At 38.5% G+C, this 22953-nt stretch overlaps 1 pseudogene; it reads left to right on the top strand.

Moving 5' to 3' along the window:
• Window positions 1-20120: 20120 nt before the first annotated feature.
• LOC143661829 (U2 spliceosomal RNA) lies at window positions 20121-20301 on the top strand (annotated as a pseudogene).
• Window positions 20302-22953: the final 2652 nt, after the last annotated feature.

The following is a 22953-nucleotide window of genomic DNA, read 5'->3' as shown; positions in this document are numbered from 1 at the left end:
ACAACAGTGATACCACTGAACTGGAAGTTAAGATTGCCACCTGGCCACTTTGGGCTACTTATGCCTCTGGATCAACACACCAAGAAGGGAATTACATTATTGTCTGGGGTAATTGACCCTGACTATCAGAAGGAAGTAGGACTGCAACTACATAATGGAGGTAAAGAAGAGTTTTCTTGGAATATAGGAGATCCCCTGGGGCGTCTATTAGTACTACCATGCCCTGTGATTAAAATCAATGGAAAACTGCAACAACACAATCCAGGCAGGACCACTAATGGCTCTGAGACTTCAGGAATGAAGGTTTGGGTCACCCCACCAGGCAAAGAACCACGGCCAGCTGAAGTGCTTGCTGAGGGGAAAGGGAACATGGAATGGGTAGTGGAAGAAGGTAGTGATAAATATGAACTTCGACCACGTGATCAGTTACAGAAACGAGGACTGTAATGCTGTTTTGTTTGTGTTATACTATTTAAGTTGTAAGATATCAAGTTTAAGAATGAATGTTGTCCAAGGATTTGCACCCTATTCTGGAGAGATTTAATGTGTTTCCAGTTATATGCAGGACAGTTGAGTATTGTCAGGTAAAAGAAAAAATGTGTGCTTATTTTTGTTTTCATTTGGAAATCTAAGGTATAGGTGCCAAGTTGACAAGGGGTGGACTGTCATGGTTAGGGACAGGTGTCAACTTGGCCATGTTGTGGTACCTGTTCGTCTGATTGGGTAAGCACTGGCCTGTCTGTTGCAATGAGGACATTTCATAGGATTAGGTTATGATCACGTTAGCTACATCCACAGCTGATTCCATTTGTGATCAGCCAAAGGGGAGTGTCTTCTGCAATTAGTGATGCTAAATGCAATCATGGGAAGCCTTTTAAGGAGGACTCAGAGGAGATAAGTTGCATTCCTGCTTTGGCTGGCGAGCCTCTCCTGTGGAGTTCATCCAGGCCATCCATTGGAGTCATCAGCTTCGCAGCCTGCCCTGTGGATTTTGGACTCTGCGTTCCTACGGTCACGTGAGACACTTTTATAAATTTTATATTTGCAAGTGTTCCCTGTTGATTCTGTTTCTCTAGAGAACCCTAACTAATACACAGGGTAAGACAATGGGTAATTGAAGCTGAAGGGATACAGACTGTGCAACAGGACTAGATACAAAAACTCAAAAATGGACAGCACAATAATACCTAATTGTAAAGTAATCATGTTAAAACACTGAATGAAGCTGCATCTGAGCTATAGGTTTTTGTTTTGTTTTGTTTTGTTTTGTTTTGATTTTACTATTATTACTTTTATTTTTTTCTCTATATTAACATTCTAGATCTTTTTCTGTTGTGTTGCTAGTTCTTCTAAACCAATGCAAATGTACTAAGAAATGATGATCATGCATCTATGTGATGATGTTAAGAATTAATGATTGCATGTGTAGAATGGTATGATCTCTAAATGTTGGGTTAATTTCTTTTTTTCCGTTAATTAAAAAAAAAAAAGAAAAAAGAGAAGGGATAATTGGAGATGAAGGGATACAGACTGTACAACGGGACTGGATATAAAAACTCAGAAATGGACAGCACAATACTACCCAATTGTAATGCAATTATGTTAAAACACTGAATGAAGCTGCATGTGAGGTATAGGTTTTTTGTTTTTGTTTTTTTTTCTTTCTATTATTGTTTTAATTCTTATTCTGTTGTCTTTTTATTTCTTTTTCTAAATCGATGCAAATGTACTAAGAAATGATGAATATGCAACTATGTGATGTTATTAAGAATTACTGATTGTACATGTAGATTGGAATGATTTCTAATTGTTTTGTTAATTCTTTTTTTAATTAATAAAAAAAAATAAAAAAAAAATAAAAATAAAAATAAAAAAAAAAAAACAAAACAAAACAAAAAAAAAACAGAAAAAAATTCATACATACCATACCCCTTACCCCCCCCTTTCGTTGATCACTAGCATTTCAGTCTAAACTTATTTTAACATTTGTTCCCCCGATTATTTATTTTTATTCCATATGTATTACTCGTGTGTTGATAAGGTAGATAAAAGGAGTATCAGACACAAGGTTTTCACAGTCACATTGTGACAGCTATGTCATTATACAATCATCTTCAAGAAACATGGCTACTGAAACACAGCTCTACATTTTCAGGCAGTTCCCTCCAGCCTCTCTATTACATCTTGACTAACAAGGTGATATCTATTTAATGTGTAAGAGTAACCTCCAGGATAACCTCTCGACTCTGTTTGAAATCTCTCAGCCATTGACACTTTATTTTGTGTCATTTCACTTTTCCCCCTTTTGGTCGAGAAGGGTTTCTCAATCCCTTGATGCTGAGTCTCAGCTCATTCTAGGATTTCTGTCCCACGTTGCCAGGAAGGTCCACACCCCTGGGAGTCATATCGCACATAGACAGGGGGAGGGTGGTGAGTTTGCTTGTTGCGTTGGTTGGAGAGAGAGACCACATATGAATAACAAAAGAAGTTCTCTTGGAGGTGACTCTTAGGCCTAATTTTTTTTCTTGGAACATTTGCATCTATTCAGAAAAAGAAATAAAAAGAAAACAGAAAAAAATTCATACATACCATACCCCCAACCCTCCCCCTCACCGATCACCAGTATTTCAATCTAAATTTATTTTAACATTTGTTCCCCCTATTATTCATCTTTATTCCATGTTTTACTCATCTGTTCATAAGGTAGATAAAAGGAGCATCAGATACAAGGCTCCTACAATCACACAGTCACACTGTGACAGCTACACCATCACACAATCATCTTCAAGAAACATGGCCACCGGAACACAGCTCCACATTTTCAGGCAGTTCCCTCCAGCCTCTCCACTACATCTTGACTAACAAGGTGATATCTATTTAATGCGTAAGAATAACCTCCAGGACAACCTCTCAACTCTGCCCGGAATCCCCCAGCCACCGTACTCTACCCTGTTTCACCTCACTCCTCACCCCCCTGGTCGAGAAGTTCCTCTCAATCCCTTGATGCTGAGTCTAAGCTCATTTTGGGGGTTTTCTCAATCCCTTGATGCTGAGTCCCAGCTCATTCCAGGATCCCTGACCCACGTTGCCTGGAAGGTCCACACCCCTGCGAGTCACGTACCACGTAGAGAGGGGGAGGGTGGTGAGTTTGCTTGCTGTGTTAGGCCTAATTTTAAGTAGGTTTGACCTATCCTTTGTGGGGTTAAGTTTCATATGAATAACCCCCAAGACAACCCCTTAGGTTGTCTGCACTGCTTGTGAGAATATCAAGAATTCAACTTGGGGAGGTTGAATTCTCCCCCTTCTCACTATTCCCCAAAGGGAACTTTGCAAATACTTTTTTATTCCATGTACTTATGGTGTTCAATTAAGCTGTCTATATAAGTTATATTAGGAAATGCACTAGTTAAAATATAAATTTTGTACCAAATAAACATTTTTTGCTTTAGTCTCACACATAAGTTAAAATTTTTAAATATTAATTACCATCTATTTTCAGCACCCTGCAGTAATGATATTCCTTTGTTCTTCCTCATGCAAAAACATTTTTTAAATTTGTACATTTAGTCACTATCATTATACACTTTAGGCATTCCTAGATTATACCATCACAGTCTGTCTTTCTTTCTGATTTCATTTGTGCCCCAGCCCTCCTCCCTCTATCATTCTCACATTCAGCTTCATTCTGTGTTTTAACAATTATATTACAGGTAGGTAGTATTGCACTGTCCATTTCTGAGTTTTTACATTCAGCCCTGTTGCACAATCTGTATCCCTTCAGCTCGAATTACCCAATATCTTACCCTATTTCTATCTCCTGATGGTCTCTGTTACCAATGAAATTCCCCATTTATTCACTAATGTCAAGAATGTCATTCTTTTTTATGACTGAATAATATTTCGTTGTGTGGATATACTATATCTTTTATCTACTTATCTGTTGATGGGCCTCTGGGTTGTTTCCACCTTTTTTTTTTCTTTTTAATTTTTTATTACTTAAAAAAAATTACAAGAAGCAAACATTCCCAACGCATACACTCAGCAATTCACAATATCATCACATAGTTGCATATTCATCATCATGATCATTTCCCAGAACATTAGCATCAATTCAGAAAAAGAAAAAAAAAGACAACAGAAAAATATAACAAACAGAAAAAAAAATTTTACAGGCCATACCCCTTACTGATCCCTTTCATTGATCATTAGCATTTCAAACTAAATTTATTTTAACATTTGTTCCCCCTATTATTTATTTTTATTCCATATGTTCCTCTAATCTGTTGACAAAGTAGATAAAAGGAGCATCAGGCACAAGGTTTTCACAATCACACAGTCACATTGTGAAAGCTATATCATTATACAATCATCATCAAGAAACATGGCTAGTGGAACACAGCTCTAGATTTTCAGGCAGTTCCCTCCAGCCTCTCCATTACATCTTGGATAACAAGGTGATATCTACTTAATGCATAAGAATAACCTCCAGGATAACCTCTTAACTCTGTTTGGAATCTCTCAGCCATTGACACTTTGTCTCGTTTCACTCTTCCCCCTTTTGGTCGAGAAGGTTTTCTCAATCCCTTGATGCTGGGTCTCAGCTCATTCTGGGATTTCTGTCCCACACTACCAGGAAGATCCACACCCCTGGGAGTCATGTCCCATGTAGACAGGGGGAGGGTGGTGAGTCTGCTTGCTGTGTTGGCTGAAGAGAGAGGCCACATCTGAGCAACAAAACAGGTTCTCTTGGGGGTGACTCTTAGGCTTAATTTTATGCAGGCTTGACCTATCCCCTGTGGGGTTAAGTTTCATATGAACAAACCCCAAGACTGGGGGTCAGCCAATAGCTTTGGTTGTCCACACTGCTTGTGAGAATATCAAGAGTTCAATTTGGGGAAGTTGAGTTTTCCCCCGTTCTCACCATTCCCTGAAGGGGACTTTGCAAATACTTTTCCACTCACTGATCAAATTACTCTGGGATTCATCAGGGTATCACCTGGACAAACCAACAAAATCTCATGTCCTATACAAGGTTCCATGTACTTAAGGTGTTCAATCAACTATCTACATAAGTTATATTAGGAGATGCACTAATCAAAGTATAGATTTGTACCAAATAAACATTTTTTGCTTTAGTCTCACACATTAGTTGAAATTTTTAAATATTAAGTACCATCTATTTTCAGCACACTGCAGTAATGACATTCTTTTATTCTTCCTCATGCAAAAACATTTTTAAATTTGTACATTTAGTCACTATAATTATACACTCTAGGCGTTCTTGGATTACACCATCTCAGTCTTTATCATCTATCTTTCTTTGTGATTTCATTTATGCCCCAGCCCTTCTCCCTCTATCATTCTCATATGCAGCTTCATTCAATGTTTTAACATAATTGTATTACAGTTAGGTAGTATTGTGCTGTCCATTTCTGAGTTTTTATATTCAGTCCTGTTGCACAATCTGTATCCCTTCAGCTCCAATAACCCGGTATCTTACCCTATTTCTATTTCCTGGTGGTCTCTGTTACCAAGGAAATATTCCAAGTTTATTCACTAATGTCAGTTCATATCAGTGAGACCATACAGTATTTGTCCTTTTGTTTCTGGCTGATCACACTCAGCATAATGTCCTTAAGGTCCATTCATGTTGTTACATACTTCATAACTTTATTCTATCTTACAGCTGCATAATATTCCATCTTATGTAAATGTCACAGTTTGTTTAGTCAACTGTCTGTTGATGGACATTTTGGCTGTTTCCATCTCTTGGTAATTGTTAATAATGCTGCTATAAACATTGGTGTGCATAATGTCCATTTGTGTCCTTGGCCTCATGTCCTTTGAGTAGAGACAGCATATAGATGGGTCCTGTTTTTTAATCCATTCTGCCAGATGATGTCTTTTGATTGGAGAGTTTAATCCATTAATATTCAGTGTTATTACTGCATGGGTAGTACTTTCTTCTACTATTTTGCCTTCTGGATTTTATATGTCATATCTAATTTTCCTTCTTTTTACCTTTACTCATAGTCTTCCTTTCTACACTCTTCTCCACACCTCTCTCTTCTGTCTTTTCATATCTGACTCTAGTGCTCCCTTTAGTATTTCTGGCAGAGCTGGTCTCTTGGTCACAAATTCTCTCAGTGATTTTTTGTCTGAAATGTTTTAATTTCTCCCTCATTTTTGAAGGACAATTTTGCTGGATATAGAATTCTTGGTTAGCAGTTTTTCTCTTTTAATAATTTAAATATATTATTCCACTGTCTTCTCTCCTCCACGGTTTCTGCTGAGAGATCTGCACATAGTCTTATTGGGCTGCCCTTATATGTGATGGATTGTTTTTCTCTTGCTGCTTTCAAGATCCTCTCTTTCTCTTTGACCTCTGACATTCTGATTATTAAATGTCTTGGAGTATGTCTATTTGAATCTATTCTCTTTGGGGTACGCGGCACTTCTTGGATCTCTAATTTTAAGTCTTTCATAAGAGTTGTGAAATTTTCAGTGATAATTTCCTCCATTAGTTTTTCTCCTCCTTTTCCCTTCTCTTCTCCTTCTGGGACACCCACAACACGTATATTCATGCGCTTCATATTGTCTTTCAATTCCCTGAGTCCCTGCTCATATTTTTCCATTTTTTCCCTATAGTTCTGTTTCTTGTCGGATTTCAGATGTTCTGTCCTCCAGTTTTGAAATCCTATGTTCTGTCTCTCGAAATCTACCATTGTAGGTTTCCATTGTTTTTTTCATCTCTTCTACTGTGTCTTTCACTCCCGTAAGTTCTGTGATTTGTTTTTTCAGACTTTCAGTTTCTTCTTTTTGTTCTTTCCTTGTCTTCTTTATATCCTCCCTCAATTCATTGATTTGGTTTTTGATGAGATTTTCCATGTCTGTTCATACATTCTGAATTAATTGTTTCAGCTCCTGAATGTCATTTGAATTGTTGGTTTGTTCCTTTGACTGGGCCATATCTTCAATTTTCCTAGTGTGATTTGTTATTTTTTGCTGACATCTAGGCATTTAATTACCTTAATTAGTTTATTCTGGAGATTGCTTTCACTTCTTTTATCTAGGGTTTTCTTGCTGGATTAATTTGTTGTCTATCTGTTCTTTGACATTCCATTCAACTTTATCTGGACCTTTAGCTTAAGTTTTGTTTAACAGAGGAGAATTTTTCAGTTCTTGTTTTCTTGTTTCTTGCCCTGCTTGTGTGGTGCCTTCCCCCCCAACACACTTAGGAGGGTCTACTTGGATATTATAGACCCCAGCCAGATTTTCCCAGACCAAACTGGCCTCCTATCAGGAGGAAAGAGTCACCTGCATTGGTTTTCCCTGAAGGTGAGACCCAGCAGGTTGAAAGACTTTCCTGTGCAATCTCTGGACTCTGTTTTTCTTATCCTTCCCTGTGTGTGGTGCTTGTCTGCCTGCAGGTCCCACCAGCATAAGATGATGCGGTACCTTTAACTTTGACAGACTCTCCCTGCTGGGGGCATGGTGGAGACAGAGGAGAGGTTTTAGGCTGGTTTTAATGGCTTCAAATTACCAAGCCCTGGGGTCTGAATTCCTTGATGGAGGGATTCCACCTGTGTTGGGCTTCACCCCTCCCCTGGGGAAGGCACAGGCTCCAGACAAGCCCCCAAAAGAGCTCACTTCTGTCTATGCCTGGGGAAGTTGCAGCCTGAAAAGTCCTGCCACTGTATCCAGAGATAGTCAAGCCTTTGTAGATACACAGCCACAAAAACCTCTGTTTCCTTCTTTTCTTCCCCCCTTTTTTGGTCAGTCCTATCCCCTTGGCGCAGGGGCAAAAATGAGCAACCTCTGCTTTGATGAGGTTCACCTAAGCTGGGGGCCTATTTTTAGTAGTCAGAATTTGTTAATTAGTTCCACAATTGGCATTTGATTGTGCCCAGTCCCTGCTGTTGGTGAAGTCCTTTCTTTCCCCTCTCGGAAGCGGCCTGTGGGGGAGGGGCACTGGCCACCGCAGCTTTGGGAACTCATGGTTCTGGGGGGTGCTGGCAGCCAGTCCAGCTGGGCCAGACTGGGGTACGCTGTGTGTCTGGTCACTGACGTGGCCCCAGGAGCTGTTCTGTACTGCTTTTTGGTTATTTAGTAGTTGTTCTGGAGGACGAACTAAAACGCACACGTTGTTAAGCCGCTATCTTGACCTGGAATGCTGTTTCCACCTTTTGAGTACTGTAAACAATGCTGCTATGAACACTGGTGCACAAGTATCTCTTTTAGTTCCCGCCTTCAGTTCTTTGGGGGAATATGCCTAAGAGTGGAATTGATGGGTCATATGGTAACTCTTTCTTTGAGAGCATAGGTAGGAAAGAAGAAGCTGTGCCCCAACACAAGCATGCTCGGGTGATTCAATTTTGGGAAAGAGTTTCTAGACCTTGAGGATCTGGAAACTAATCCCTTGGGAAGTCTCTGAGTACTCTAGTTTGAAGACCATTGCTATATATTTGCCTTTTCTACTTTTTGACATCCATTCACTTTTACAATCCACCTAATTGCACCTCTGTCCCTACAAAATCACTGAAAATATTTTGACAAAGGTCATTGAATACACTAAGTCCAAATAGATACCAAGAGTAAGGAGACATACAATATGTTGAAATAACTAACTTTTCAAAGAATGGGAGAAAATATTTGCAAATCTCTATCTGATAAGATGTTAGTATTTAGAATATGTAAGAAAAACTACAATTCTACAGCAACAAAAAAAAAAACCCTCAATAAAAATAGACAAAGAAATTAAATAGACGTTTCTCCAATGTAGATATACAAGTGGTCCACAAGCATATAGAAAAGAAGCCATACATAATTACCTCTTAGGGAAATGCCAGTCCAAAACATGAGCTACCACTTCACACCTACTAAGATGGCTACTTAAAAAATGAAAAATTACAAGTATTGGTGAGGATGTGGCAAAATTGGAACCCTTGTGCATTGATTATGGGAATATAAAATGGTGCAGCCAATGTAGAAGACAGTTTGGCGGTTCCTCAAAAAGTTAAACATAGAATTGTGGATGATAACTTTTGATTAGATGGTTTCCATGGAAATGTGTCTCCACCATTCAACATAGGCTTGCTTACTGGAGCTCTTTAAGAGGGAACTATTTTGGAAAAAACTTTGGAGGCAACAGAACTTTGGAGATACAGAAGGAAAACATGCCCAGGGAAGCCTTAAGAAATGAGGAGAGAAAGTTAGCAGACTTTGCCACGTGCCTTTCCAGTGGAGAAAGAAACCCCGAACATCATCAGCCTTCTTGAACCCAGGTATATTTCCCTGGATGCCTTAATTTAGAATTTTCACAGCCTTAGAACTGTAAACTTGCAACTTAAAATTCCCCCTTTTAGTTCAATTCCTGGCCCATGTACTTCCCCCCAAAATAAACAAACAAAAGTCCCAACCGAATAAAAATTCAACAAATGATGCTGTGATAACGGGATACTCACATGGAAGAAAAATGAAATGTGACCCCGCCATAGAGCATACAAAAAAAAAATTACTCTTTTTAAAAGCCATTCCATTTCTGGTATATCACATTCCAGCAGCTTGCAATTTGACACAATAATATCAAAGTGTCTGCACATAAAATTCTTATTACAAAGAAGAAAAATAACTTCACGGTGGAGAAAATTAGAAGATATCATCTTAATTATGTGATCAAATTTAACAACCCCAGCAATGTACAAATTGACATTGTGTGCCACTCAATAGGTTATGAATATTCACCAGATAAATCCAAATTTGTCTTATAAAATGACTGTGTCCTACCATCTTCAAAAATTTCAAGGGCATGAAACAAAGACTCAGAAACTCCCAGATTGAAAGAGACTGGAGAGGCATCGCAACTAGGTCCAAGGCATGATCCTAAACTATAAAGAACATAATAGGAACACTTCACAAAACTTGAATGTGGTCTCTGGGTATATATGGGAGTTCTTTGTACTATTCTTGCAACTTTTCTGGAAGTTCTGGAATTGCTTCAAAATAAAATGGTGTTCTTCTTAAAGATGAAATCAACTGGTTTCAGAAATGACTTTTCAAAACTGTATTTACTAGCTTGGCCAGAATTCATTAGGCCAGAATCCTTTTTGTTCTGTTAGGATGCATTTGGTTGCAAGTAACAGAAAATCCAGCTTTCTTAAATAATAAGTAAAATATATTTTCTCCAGATATCTTCAGGTAGTTTAGCCAAAAGTTGGTTAATTCACCAGTCTAAGAGTTTGGTTAAATCATTCCCCTCTTCCATTTTTCAGTTTGGCAGTATTGTCCTCCTGTCATGGTTGGAATATGGTTTCAGCAGATGCAAGCATTATGTTCTGATATTATGATGTTCCAAGACTTGAAGGGGAAGAAGAGTACAACCCTTCCTTAGGCCTATTTTTTAAACATCAGGAGAAATTTCACAGAAGTACCACAATAGACTTTCCCTCACATCTCATTGTCCATAATGATATGCCCATTCTTAAATGAGTAACTGGAAAGGATAGTCAAATAACCATTATTGGCTTGAACTAATAAAATTTATCTTCCCAAACTAGGGAAGGGCCAGCTTCCTTTAAAGCAGTTGACCATTTACTATCTGAACAAAGTTGGGGTTCTGTTAGCAAAGAAGGAGAGGGAAAGGGCTGCTCAGGTAAGCAACCAACATTATCTGCCACACAAAGCTTCTTGAAATATAATTGAATCTCTTTAAAGATCTCTTATATAAATATCTATTTTCAAGTGTAGAGGAAAGTTAAAAAGAATTCATACGGATTTAGTCTGCCAAAACTGCCAGAATGCAACACACCAGAGATGGATTGGCTTTTCATAAAAGGGGATTTATTTAGTTAAAAACTTACAGATCTTCAGAGGAAAGGCAGCTAACTTTCATCTGAGCTTTTCTGTTGTATGGGAAGGCACAGGACAATGTCTGCTGGCCTTCTTTCCTGGCTTCTGGGTTCCAACAGCTTTTCCTGGGGTGATTCCTTTCTGCATCTCCAAATGTCTGGGCTGAGCTGGGAGTGTTGACATGAGGTATGATGATCTGCTTGGACTGTGCTGTTTTGAGCTCTCTTTTGCCCTTCTCTTTTAAGCCTCCAGCTAATTGAATTTTTGTTATGGGGGACTCATTGTCTGGGAATCAAACCCTGGTCTCCTGCATGGAAGGCGAGTATTCTATCACTGAACCACTCATGCACCCTTTTCCTAAACTTTTTTTGGGGGGGAGGGGTAAGCCTCCAGCTAATTAAATTAAACATTACTCATTTCGGAAGGAATGCCCCTTAGCCAACTTCAGATATAACCAGCCATAGATGAATTTCATATGGTAATGATTCAAGACCACAGCAAGAGAACTAGTACCATAACCTAATCAAATTGACACCTGAACCTAACTACCACACATGCTATATATATTTTGGATTTATAAATTTACTTCACAACATTAAGTTACTTAATTTTTGTAAATCCAGTTATAACCAGTTTGAGCTCCCTCACCCCTTTGATGTACATAAACGGTCTAAAGCTGACTTCCCCTAGTATTTAATTCTGTTTAGACATTGGCCTTCTTCCCACTTCATCTAATCATCAAATGGATGGTCCAGTGCAGACAAGGTCTAGGTTGAAGAGTGGGAAAGAAGGGTGATGAGATGAACAAGGAATTGTAAGGACAACTCCTACTCCTGCCCCACATATGCTAATTTTAAAAGTTTAAAAAAAAACACAACCATGTTTACCTTATTATGATTATATAAATATTACTCAGTAATGAGCCAAAGGCTCTTCTATGCTTGTACTTTCCTTCTCTGTGGTTCCAACATACAACTAAAAGATTTTCCTTCATGGATTTCCTCTGTGGGTCCACTCGTTTTTTGTTCAACCACACCTTCCTTTTCCTCTCATTGGAGTTCATCCCCAAGTAGTAAACTTTCTGAGTCATTGGCTGAAGAGCTGTTTGCTCTATTCTCTCCTCTTATACTTGAGACTTTAATTAGGCATAGAATTAATTTTTTAATTATTCAAAACCATTTTCCATTACCTTGGTTGCATTGCTCCATTGTCTCCTGTCTTCAGTGTTGCTCTTGAAAAGTACAATGTCATTTCGATTCCCTATACTTTGAATGTGACCTGTTTTTTCTCTTTGGAGACTTTTTTGAGGAATTTTCTCTTTATCCCTACTAGTTTGAATTTTACAATGATTCTTCCCCCACTTCCACCCGATTCAATGTATCAGGTGTTGGTGAGCCCTTTCAATCTTGAAATGTGTGTTTCTTGTTTCATGGATTTTTCTTGAATTATTTTCCTGATAATTTATTCCCTTCTGATTTTTTCCAGTGACTTTAAAAGCTATCCATAACAACTCATAATATAAAGCTTAGTGAATATTTATAAGCAGTGCGATGGTGGCCACTTGGCCGGGTGATGGTGCCCAGGTGTCTGGTCAGGCAAGTAGTGGCCTAACCATTACTGCAAGGATATTTCCTGACTGGTTGATAAACCAGAAGTCTGGTTCACTAACTCATTGGTCAGTTGACTGCAGCTGTGGCTGATTACATCTATGCTCAACTAAGGAGCTCCTCCTCCAAATGAGATAATCCAATCAGTTGTGTTTTATTCAATTGGTTGAAGTTTTTTTTAAATTTTTTTTATTAATCAAAAAAAAGAAAAGAAATTAACACAACATTTAGAAATCATTCCATTCTACACATGCACTCAGTAATTCTTAGTATCATCACATACATGTATGATCATCATTTCTTAGTACATTTGCATCGATTTAGGAAAAGAACTAGCAAAACAGCAGAAAAAGATATAGAATGTTAATATAGAGAAGAGAATTAAAATAATAATACTAATAAAAATATATATATATAAAAAAAGGAAAAAGAAAAAAACAAAAACAAAAGATACAAACAAACAAACAAACAAAACCTATAGTTCAGGTGCAGCTTCATTCAGTGTTCCAACATAGTTACATTACACTTAGGTATTATTGTGCTGTCCATTTTTGAGTTTTTGTTTCTAGTCCGGTTGCACAGTCTGTATCCCTTCAGCTCCAATTACCCATTATCTTACCCTGTTTCTAACTCCTGCTGGTCTCTGTTACCAATGATATATTCCAAGTTGATTCTCGAATGTCGGTTCACATCAGTGGGACCATACAGTATTTGTCCTTTAGTTTTTGGCTAGACTCACTCAGCATAATGTTCTCTAGGTCCATCCATGTTATTACATGCTTCATAAGTTTAGTCTGTCTTAAAGCTGCATAATATTCCATCGTAGGTATATGCCACAGTTTGTTTAGCCACTCGTCTGTTGATGGACATTTTGGCTGTTTCCATCTCTTTGCAATTGTAGATAATGCTGCTATAAACACTGGTGTGCAAATGTCCATCTGTGTCTTTGCCCTTAAGTCCTTTGAGTAGATACCTAGCAGTGGTATTGCTGGGTTGTAATCCATTCTGCCATTCTATGTCTTTTGATTGGGAAATTCAGTCCATTAACTTTTAGTGTTATTACTGTTTGGATAATATTTTCCTCTACCATTTTGGCTTTTGTATTATATATATATCATATCTGATTTTCCTTCTTTCTACACTCTTCTCCATACCTCTCTCTTCTGTCTTTTCGTATCTGACTCCAGTGCTCCCTTTAGTATTTCTTGCAGAGCTGGTCTCTTGGTCACAAATTCTCTCAGTGACTTTTTGTCTATAAATGTTTTAATTTCTCCTTCATTTTTGAAGGACAATTTTGCTGGATATAGAAGTCTTGGTTGGCAGTTTTTCTCTTTTAGTAATTTAAATATATCATCCCACTGTCTTCTAGCTTCCATGGTTTCTGCTGAGTAATCTACACATAGTCTTATTGGGTTTCCCTTGTATGTGACAGATTGTTTTTCTCTTGCTGCTTTCAAGATCCTCTCTTTCTCTTTGACCTCTGACATTCTAACTAGTAAGTGTCTTGGAGAACGCCTATTTGGGTCTATTCTCTTTGGGGTGTGCTGCACTTCTTGGATCTGTAAATTTAGGTCTTTCATAAGAGTTGGGAAATTTTCAGTGATAATTACTTCCATTAGTTTTTCTCCTCCTTTTCTCTTCTCTTCTCCTTCTGGGACACCCACAACACGTATATTTGTGCACTTCATATTGTCATTCAGTTCCCTGATCCCCTGCTCAAGTTTTTCCATTCTTTTCCCTATAGTTTCTGTTTCGTTTTGGAATTCAGATGTTCCATCCTCCAGTTCACTAATTGTAGCTTCTGTCTCTTTAGATCTACCATTGTAGGTATCCATTGTTTTTTCCATTTTTTCTTCTTTGTCCTTCACTCCCATAAGTTCTGTGATTTGTTTTTTCAGATTTTCTATTTCTTCTTTTTGTTCAGCCCATGTCTTCTTCATGTCCTCCCTCAATTTATTGATTTGGTTTTTGAAGAGTTTTTCCATTTCTGTTCATATATTCAGCATTAGTTGTCTCAGCTCCTGTATCTCATTTGAACTATTGGTTTGTTCCTTTGACTGGGCCATATCTTCAATTTTCCAAGCGTCATCCATTATTTTCTGCTGGTGTATGGCCATTTGATCAGATTTCCCTGGGTGTGGGACCCGGCTGGTTGAAAGGTTTTTCTGTGAAATCTCTGGGCTCTGTTTTTCTTTTCCTGCCCAGTAGGTGGCGCTCGTGGCGCTTGTCTGTCTGCGGGTCCCACCAGTAAAAGATGCTGTGGCTCCTTTAATTTGCCAATCCGAATCTCGCAGTCGGCCCGGGAAACCGCGCGTGGAGGGGGGGTCACCGGCCGCTGCGGTTTGTGGGAGTGCCGGTCCAAATTGCCCAGCTGGCCCAAGACGCCAAGCGTGGCGGGAGGGCCCCGCTATCCAACGTTCCCAGTCAGACCGGGGAGCCACGTGTGTGGAGGAGACCCCAGTCGCCAGCCACCCGGCCGGGAAAACGCGCGCCCCTCGGGTATCTCACCGCAGCGGATTCTCCCTGCCCGTTCAGCTGTTCCAGAATGGGATACGCTGTCTTTTTGGTCTCTGTTGTGGCTCCGGGGGCTGTTTCGTATTGTTTCTGTTTCTTTAGTTGCATTTCTGGAGGAGGAACTAAGACCCGCGCGTCTTACTAAGCCGCCATCTTCTCCGGAAGTCCACATGCAGCATTTTCTGTTTCACCTTGCACCTTAATGTTATGGAGACTTCTTTCTTTAAACCAAATAAACCAGCCTCTTGCCAGCTTCAAACTTTTCTTCTACAGCTTCCTTACCTCTCTCAGCCTTCATGAACTGAAGAGAGGTAGGGCTTTGCTCTGTATCAGATTTTGGCTTAGATGCTTTTTATGGCTGGTTTGATCTTCTATCAAGATCACTAAAACTTTCTTCATATCAACAATAAGGCTGTCTTGCTCTCCTATTTTTCGCATGTTCCCTGGAGTAGCACTTTTAATTTCCTTCAAGATCTTTTCCTTTGCATTCCCAACTTGGGTAACTGTTAGACACAAGAGGCCTAGTTCTCAGCCTGTCTTGGCTTTTTACATGCCTTTCTCAGTCAGTTTAATCAATTCTAGCTTCTTATCTGAAGTAAGAGATTTGTGATTCTTCCTTTCACGTGAATACTGAGGGGCCACTGTAGGGTATTAATTGGCCTAATTCCAATACTGTCATGTCTCAGGGAATAGTGAGGCCCTAGTAAAGCCACGTTTTAATCCTAATCCCATTTTGTAAAGGCAGCCATTTCTTCTAATCCCTACTCAGCACTCTATGTTTGAAACTGTAAGTAGATCACCTTCCTGGAGATGTGACTCAATCAGGAGTGGTTGTTGAACTGCATTAGGTGGAGGCGTGTCTCCACCCATTTGGGTGGGTCTTGATTAGTTTACTGGAATCCTCAGAGGAACTGTAAGGTTTAGCTAGCCAGCACTCCCTAAGTGGGAATTCTTACTTATTGTTGGTTGTTACTTAACCACCACAAAACCTCGGATCAGCGAAACAGCACTGACGGAGCACACGGCAAACCCTCCCATCCTGGACGAAGCCGATTTGGGGGTAGCGCCGTAGACAGGAATTGAGCAATATTTCCTAAACCCCAAACCACTGGCAATCCGAGCGAAGATCCAAGTGCCTTCGCGCACAGCGTATAAAAGCGTGTGACACTCCAATGCAAACCAGGCGCTCCTGGTTGAAGATTTTTAAGAGAGAAAAGAGACTTTTCATTTCTTCAACCAGTGAGCCTCTCTTATGGAGTTCAAGATCCTTCATCGGAGTTGCAAGCTTCACAGCCTATCCCTACAGATTTTTGACTCTTGCATTTCCACAGTGGTGTGAGACACTTTTACAAGTCTCATATTTACAGATACCTTCTGTTAGTTCTGTTTCTATAGAGAACCTTGCCTAAGACAACAAGTTACCAAACAAACTGGTATACACAAACTGTATAATTCCATTTACATAACATTATATAACATTCTTGAACTGACAAAATTATAGAAATGGATGCTTGGGTTGCCTCAATCTTTTAACAATTGTACATAATACTGCTATGAAGACTGGCATGCAAATATCTCTTCAAGCATGTGTTTTCAATTTTGGGGCGTTATATACCTAGTTGTGGGATTGCTAGGTCATATGGTAGTTCTATACTTAGCTTTCTGAGGAATTGCCAAACTGATCTTCCACAGAAGGTGCACCATTTTACGTTGCCACCAGCAATGAATGAATGTTCCTATTTTTCCACATTCTCTCCAACGCTTGTAGTTTTCCATTTTTTAAAAAATAGACATTCTAATAGGTGTGAAATATCTCATTGTGATTTTGATTTGCATTTCACTGATGGCTAATGATGCTGAGCACCTTTTCATGCTTTTTTTTTGGTGGCGGCCAATTGTATATCTTTTGAGAAATGTCTATTCAAGTCCATTTTTTCAGTTGGATTGTTTTTTTTTTCCTTAAGTTGAAGGATTCTTGATATATTCTGGCTATTAAAGCTTTTTCAGAAATGTGGTTGCCAAATGTTTTCTTCCATTGTGTAGGCTGTCATTTTAGTTTCATGATAGAGTCCTTTGAGGCACCAAAGATTTTAATTTTGATGGCGTTCCATTTATCTATTTTTTTCTTTTGTTGTTTGTGCTTTTCTTAGTTGTCTAGGAAACCGTTGCCTAACACAAGGATCTGAAGATGCTTCCCTACATTTTCTTGTAGTAGTTTGATAGATCTGGCTTTTATAGTTAGGTCTTTGATCCATTTTGAGTTGATTTATGTATAGTGAGATATAGGGATCCATCTTCTTTCTCTTGCAAATGGTGACCAGTTTTCCCAGCACCATTTGTTGAAGACTATTTTTTTCCCAAGTGAGTGGTCTTGCCCCTTTTCAAAAATCAATTGGCCAAATGCAATGGTTTGTTTCTGAGCTCTCAATTCTGTTCTGTTTATCTATATGTTGGTCCCTGTGTCAATACAATGCTGTTTTTTGGGGGGGAGGGGGGTGCATGTTCTGGGAATAGAACCCAGGTCTCCCGCGTGAAAGGCAAGCATTGTACCACTGAACCACCCATGCACCCTAATGCTGTTTTGATTACTGTGGCTTTGTAATACATTTTAAGACCAGGAAGTGTGAGTCCTCCAACTTCATCTTTTTCAAGATGGCATTAGCTTTGTGGTGCCTCTTACCCTTTCACATATAATTTTTAATGCAATTTTATTGAGATATATTTGCATACCCTATAATCATCCAAAGTGTACAATTAATGGTTCATAGTATATAGTATATAGTTGTGCATTCATCACCACAGTCAATTTTTGAACATTTTCATTACTCTAAAAAATAAGATTAAAAAATAAAATTGAAAAAGAATATGCAAAGCATCCCATACCCTTTATCCCCCATTATTAATTTATTTTTTGTCCTTATTTTTACTCATCTGACTATACACTGAATAAAGGGAGTGTCAACTGCAAAGTTTTCATAATTGTATGGTCATGCTGTAAAAGCTATATAGTTATACAGTCATCTTTAAGCATCAAGGCTATTGGATTATGGTTCAACAGTTTCAGGTATTTCCTTCTAGCTATTTTAATACACTAAAAAATAGAGCGATATCTATATAATGCATAAAAATAACCTCCAGAATAACCTTCCAACTATGAAATCTCTCAGCCATGGAAACTATTTTGTTTGATTTCTCTTCCCCTCTGGCAAGAAGACTTTCTCAATACCACAATGTTGGGTCCAGATTCATCCCCAGGAGTCATGTCCCATGTTGCCAGGGAGATTTACACCCCTGGGAATCATGACCTGCATAGTCGGGAGGGCAGTGAGTTTATCTGCAGAGTTGGCTTAGAGAGGTCAAATTTGAGCAACAAACACGTTCTCTGGGGTTGACGCTTGGTATTTTTGTAAGTAAGCTTAGTTTCTCCTTTGCAAGAGATATGTTTCATTAGGGCAAGCCCAAGACCAGGGGCTCGGCCTATTAAATTGGTAGTTTCCCAGTCTTTGTGAGAATATCTGGAACTGCCCAGATGGGGAAGTTTAATACTTATACATTAAATACTATTTAATTCTCTGCCCAGAATACTCTTGGGTGTCTTGGGATTTTACACTAAACTGTACAAATCAAAACTATCTCACTCTCTATTAAAGGCTCCATGAGATTATGACATTGGAATAAACTGGCCATACAGGTTAAATTAGATAGTGTGCTATATAAAATATAATTTTGCACCAAAGATACATCTTTTCCTTTGGTCTCACACAAAAGTTGAAGTTTTAAAATACAGTCGATAGCATCCTTTACCCTTTAGTCTGATTTATCTTTGTTCTGAACAAAATCTGCTTCATTCATGTGTTTAATTGAGGTCTGACCTCTTTTTCAGCTTTTTTATCAGGTGCTTTAATGAGTAATGTTGCCTTTCATAGCTAAAGAATGCAAGTTCTGAGTCTCAGGTATATTGATACCCAAATTTCCAGGGAATGACCAAGTTAAACATAGAGAGCTTAGCCTCTCAGAATTTAGAAATAACCATTACAACTCAGTAATAAATGTGACTGCTTTAGGAGCTTACAATCTAGGAGTCTGTACAATAAATCTTCCCCTGATAACCTATTCTCTCAAATTCAATTCTCAGAGTTTGCACATTATAGTTACTTCATATTACTGAGGCATTATAGTGTTTGTCTTTTCATTTCTGGCTTATTTCACTCAACACACTGTTCTCAAGGTCCATTCACCTAGTTGCATACTTCACCCCTTCATTTCTTCTTGCAGTCACTCAATATCCCATTGTATGTGTACACCATATTTCACCCTTCCATTCATCAGTCAATGTATCCTTAGGCCACCTCCATCCACGGTCTGTGGTGAATACAGCTCGCATAAACACCGTGTCCAAATGTCCATTCATGTCCCTGCTTTCAGTTCTTCCAAGTATATACCTAATAATGGGGTTGCTGGATCATATGGCAACCCTATTAGCCTCCTGTGAAACTACCACATTGCCCTCCAGATGGGCTGCATCATTCTACTTCCCTACCAAGAATGAAAAGGTACATCCCTCTCTCCACATTTTCTCCAGCACTTATACCTTTCTATTTCTCCTTTTTAAACCACTCATAGAAGCTTTATTCAAATAGCCAAAAACTATTTGGTGGATATCCAAATGTCCAACAACAGGTGAATGGATTAAACAAGTTTTGCTATATCTGTAAAATGGAATATAAAACAGCAACAAAAAGTAATGAACCTCTGATGCAAATGACAATGTAGAGAAAGCTATAAAACACTACGCTGAGGAATGGGCACAGAAAGGACACAAAGAATACATGCTGCTTGATTCTATGTATGTGGAGTTTCAGAACAGACAAAACCAATATATAATAACAGATATCCAATGAGTGCCTGGGTTGGGGGTGAAAGGATTGAATGCAAAAGGGTATGGTGGGGCTTTTGGGGTGATAAAAAATGTTCTAAATCCTGGTTGTGGTGATGGGTACATGAGTCAAAACTTATCAAACTGAACACTTAAAACAGATACATTTTATTGACTGTAAATTACTCTTCAATAAAGTTCTTTTAAAAAGAAACAAGTTTCTGTCCTTGAGGAGATTGCACTCAGGTGGGGAAACTGGATTAGAAATACAGCAGATCACTTCTCGGCCTTTTGGCTGAGACCTCTGTTCTTATCGGTTTGGTATCTGGTACGTCCTCTATCCGAGGACAATATATTGAATGGATTTTTGGAGTTAGGAGATGGAGTGGGAGCTTGCTCCGTCCACTCCACGCATCGACCTGGTGTTGTAGTACTTCCAGGAATGGTGCACAAAAAAAAAAGATTAAAAAAAAAAGAAATACAGCAGAATCACCTGTGGTTATGCACAAGCCAGAAGGGCATTCTGCACTAATTATGCATTGCATATCCAGGTGCTGTGAAACATCTGAGGAAGCTGAGGTAGATGAAGGCCTGGTCAGTGAAAGCTTTGTGGGGGAATCAGGTCAGGATCTGAAGTGAAAGGGGGAATCTGAGATGTAGAAAGAAGGCTTGGGGCTTCCAAGGAAGGATTCAGCATACCAAAGTGGACTACATAGGGACCTTTTAAAAAACCAGGGTGGCTAATTCAAAGTTCAATACATGGATTAACAATAGAGTATAGAGTCTTGGAGGCAAGGCAAAGAAATAGAAGGCTGAAAATGAGCACTCATGTGAGTCCTGAATAGGGCGAGGGAGAATGGGAGAGGGAGTGTGGTAGAAGGAAACTAGAACATTTCTGTCAGAGAAAAGAACAAGTACAGAGACCTGGCAAGGAGAGAGAGAGAGGAAGAATAGTTCATTGGTAGAAATGCCAGCAGTTCACTAAGGTTAGAGCAGAAAGAGAAAAGTCTGCAGCTGAGTTATAAGCAGAGGTCTTGTTATGAAAAGCTCACATGCCTTGAATAGAGTTATCAGATTTAGCAAATAAAAATACAGTGTGCCAAGCTGAAGAGTACTATGTCAGCCAGGTGACCAATGTTAACATCAATGATAAGGCATACAGATGGTATGTACCCTTGATATGATGTGATGAAAATGGTAGTCTGTGCTTTTCTTCCCCAAAACTCATTAACCCAGTTGAACCATGAGAAAACATCAGACAAACCCAAATTGAGGGACATTGTATAAAATGATACCCCTCAAAACTACAAAGGTCATCAAAAATAAGGAAAACACGAGAAACTGTCACAGCCCAGAGGAGCCTAAGGAGAATGACAACTAAATGTAACACAGTATCCTGGATGGGATCCTAGAACTGAAAAAGGATATTTAGTAAACACATAGTAAATCTGAATAAAGTATGGACTTTAGTTTATAATAATATCTCAGTATCAGTTCATTAATTGTGACAAATGAATCCTACTGATGTAAGATATTAATCATAAGGAAAATGCATTATTTTGATTTTGGACAAAGACTAAAAAATTATTTATTGTTTATCTGAAATCCAAATTTAACTGGACACACTGCAACCAAAAATCAAATATTTAGGAATAAATTTAACTAAGGATACAAAAGACCTATATAAAGAAAACTACAAGAAATTGCTAAAAGAAATCACAGCAGACCTAAATAAATGGAAGGGCATACCGTGTTCATGAATTGGAAGACTAAGTATAATTAAGATGTCAATTCTACCTAAATTAAATTATATAGTCAATGCAATACCAATTAAAATCGTGGCAAACCATCTGTAAACCAGGACCCAAAAACTTACTTTGCAGAAATAGAAAAACCAATAACCAAATTTATCTGGAAGAGCAGGGTGCCCCAAATAGCTAAAAAAATCTTGAGAAAGAAAAATGAAGTCAGAAGTCTCACACTACCTGACTTTAAGGCATATTACGAAGCTACAGTGGTCAAAACAGCATGTAGTGGCATAAAGATAGATATACTGACCAGTGGAATCTAATAAAGTGTTCAGATATACACCCTCTTATCTATGGACAATTGATCTTTGATAAGGCAGTCAAACCAACTCACCTGGGACAGAGCAGTCTTTTCAATAAATGGTAACTGGAGAACTGGATATCCATATGCAAAAGAATGAAAGAGGATCCATATCTTACACCTTATATAGAAATTAACTAAAAATGGATCAAAGACCTAAACATTAGAGCTAAGACCATAAAACTTTTAGAAGAAAATACCTTATAAAACTTGTAACAGGAGGCAGTTTCCTAGATCTTACACTCAAAGCATGAGTACTGAAGAAAGAAATACATAAATGGGAACTCCTTAAAATTAAACACTTTTGTGCATCAAAGAACTTTGTGAAGAAGGTTAAAAGGCAGCCTACACAATGGGAGACAATATTTGGAAATCATATATCAGATAAGGATCTAGTATCCAGAATATATGAGGAGATTCTTCAACTCAACATCAAAATGACAAACAATTCAACTTAAAAATGTGCAGAAGACATAAACAGACACTTCTCAAAAGAGGAAATACAAATGGCTAAAGGGCACATGAAAAGGTGCTCAACTTCATTGGCTAGTAGGGAAATGCAAATCAAAACCACAATGAGACATCATCTCACTCCCACCAGAATGACCATTATCAAAAACAAACAAACAAACAAACAAAAAACAGAAAATGACCAGTGCTGGAGAGGATGTGGAGAAAGAGGCACACTTATCCACTGTTGGTGGGAATGTCAAATGGTACAACCACTGTGGAAGGCAGTTTGGTGGAAGCTAAGTATAAAACTGCCATATGATCCAGCAATACCATTGAATATCTGTTCAGAGGACATGAGGGCAAGGACACAAATGGACTTTGCACACCAATGTTTATAGCAGCTTTATTTACAATTGCCAAGAGATGGAAACAGCCCAAAAATCCATTAACAGATGAGTGGCTAAACAAGCTGTGATATATACATATGATGGAATATTACACAGCTGTAGGCAGAATAAAGTCATGAAGCATGTAACAACGTGGATA

The sequence above is a fragment of the Tamandua tetradactyla genome, chromosome 17 (genome assembly GCF_023851605.1).
Source record: "Tamandua tetradactyla isolate mTamTet1 chromosome 17, mTamTet1.pri, whole genome shotgun sequence".
In the NCBI taxonomy this organism is placed as follows: Eukaryota; Metazoa; Chordata; class Mammalia; order Pilosa; family Myrmecophagidae; genus Tamandua; species Tamandua tetradactyla.
This window is presented reverse-complemented; position numbering and strand designations above follow the sequence as displayed.